Source organism: Microtus ochrogaster, chromosome 1 (assembly GCF_000317375.1).
Source record: "Microtus ochrogaster isolate Prairie Vole_2 chromosome 1, MicOch1.0, whole genome shotgun sequence".
NCBI classification, from domain to species: Eukaryota; Metazoa; Chordata; class Mammalia; order Rodentia; family Cricetidae; genus Microtus; species Microtus ochrogaster.
In genome coordinates this window covers 48,560,920-48,563,424 of record NC_022009.1, presented here as the reverse complement: position 1 = coordinate 48,563,424, position 2,505 = coordinate 48,560,920, and positions in this window count along the sequence as shown.

The following is a 2,505-nucleotide window of genomic DNA, read 5'->3' as shown; positions in this document are numbered from 1 at the left end:
CCACCTCTCTAGCTCCTGGCCTTTTATCGTTGAGTTGTATGGTATACACACAGTTATGGATACAGGTTCTTTATCAGACTTGACTATTTCTCCTATTTTGTGAGCTGGCATTCTTCAGTGAAAATCAACAGACCATAAATGTGTAGGATTATTTCCAGACTCTTAATTCTAGTCCATTGATCTATATTTGACAAGGATCACATTGTATTTGATGACTGTAATTTACTATAGTAAAATTTGTGTATGTGTGTGGTATGCATGTATGTGTGTGTGTGTGCACATATTTGCACATGCATACTGAGGCCAGAGGAAGACATTCGGTGTCTTCCTCAATTGCTCTCCAACTTACTTTTTGAGGCAAGGTCTCTAACTGATCCCGGAGCTCCCAGTTTGGCTACACTGATAGCCAGCGAGCTCTAAACCTCACCTGCCTCCCTGTTCCTGGGATTACAGTTGCATGCTGCTATGTCCAGATTTTTACATGGATGCTAGATACCCAAACTCGGTCTTCATGCGTGCAGGACAGGCACTTTACCAACCGAGTCATTCTCCAGCCCCTAGCATAGGAAGTTTTAAAGTCAGAAAGCTGTTTCATTTTTCATTTTGCATATTTTGGTCACTTTCATATGAATTTTAGGATCAGTGGCTAATTTATATAGGAATCAAAACAAATAAAAAGAGCCAGCGGGGAACTGTTGGACTGCACTGCCGATGAATGCGGGTGGGTGTTCATGCTGCCTCATCAGTACTGACCTGTCAATCCATGAACGTGGGTCCCTTCCGGCCCACATCTTCCTTGGCCTCTGCTGTGTGGCAGAACTTTTCATGGGGAAATGCTACTCACATTTCTATTCACCTCAGATAGGGAACCCACAAAGTATGGTTACCACCAAAGCTCAACTTGGGGAACCACGGGCTTTCGCTGGGTTACTTACAGAAATATAGGTAATGATGTTTCTTACGAGAGCAGAAATGATACAAAGATAGCTACATCACCAAAGCACACCCCAGCATGGGTGACAGCTCGCAACCTGGGGCACAGTACAGAGCCTGGAGGTGGCTCAACAGGCTGAATGCCCTTTCCATGTCCCTCAGCGGGTCTACACCTCTTCCAGGCAGCTCTGCTGGTTTCTGCTTCCTCTGGGCAGCCTGCTGTGGTCTGAGAGTATTCTTTTCAGCTTTGCTTCACTTAAATCTAAGGGAAACTCTCAGCTTTTATTGGTTACTATGGTAGGGAAGGGCCCTAGTGATTCTGATCAATTTTAGGAACTTCCTGAAGCTATTTTGAGTTGTTGCCCTTTCTGCTTAAGGGACTTCCCTGCAAGTTGGAATGTTTCAGTATCTGAGGAAACTATTATATAACAACCGCCTCTTCCATCAATGTGTAATTCTCTGTATGTGTATGTTCCTGCCTAAAGGGTCCAGGCTTGGGACTGGGATATGACACGTCCACTGAAATTTGTTATGAAGTTCTGGGGTACACCCACTAGATTTAAGAAGTGGGGAACTGGGTTCACCTGATGGTGGGAGACAGTGCAAAGCTAAGAGTGTGGACCTGGGTATGGTGAGACTGCACTCCTTTCTGAAACCCTAGCCTGGGTGGGGTGATGATTGAGGACGAGGGCTTAGGCACTTTCAGATGCTCCCAGGGCTCACCTGAGGCCCATGGCCTCTTCTGCTGTTGACCAGTATGTCTGTGGGGTTGCGGTGGTTCTTGCACTGGAATGCCTTGGGGTTTCTGTCTGGGTCTGGCTGGTGCTTGCTCACATGCCGCCAGCCCCTGCGAGCACCAAAGCAGCAGCTGCTTGGCTGTCCTTCCAATGCGTCTTTTTCACGAGGCTGGTCACAAGATTGGTTCCCATTCACGGGAGGTGAAATGGCTTGTGACTGGTCATTTCTGAGGAACAGCTGAAGCCCTATTCTTATGAAAAGCATGGTGCTCTTATTTCCATCCTCCTTGTCTTAGTCTGGGCCCTTCTGTCCTAATAGCAGTCACAGGCCACTGGGAGGCCAGGTGTTAGGCCCTATTGAAGCCTAAGTGCTCCAGTGTGTGCAGCCAGTGTGCAGCCAGAAGTGACTGCAGACACTCATGAGCTAGGTTCGGGCTGGTCGTGGTTGCAGATGGCTGGGCTCCTGGAACCCACAGCACACAGTGGTGAGGCAGTGACCTAAATGACCATCCAGTGCACCTGACATGCCACGAAGCTGGTGATGAGAGCCTAGGACAGTGACAGAGCCCAGCTGGCTCTGCTGAGCTGCACCGAGTATCCAGAAGTACAGTGATGCCATCAGGGTCTCGAACGCTTAGCTTGAGGCATGCCTGGTGCAGGCACGCTCCTGTAGTCACTGTAGCTCAAGGCTGTTGAGCCCCTGTGCCCCAGAGGCACATGCAGGAGGGACGCAGATTGATCACACACACACACACACACACACACACACACACACACACACACACACACACACCTTCCCCAGTCCCTTGGGAGAGTTGGGGTACTGACTGGCAGA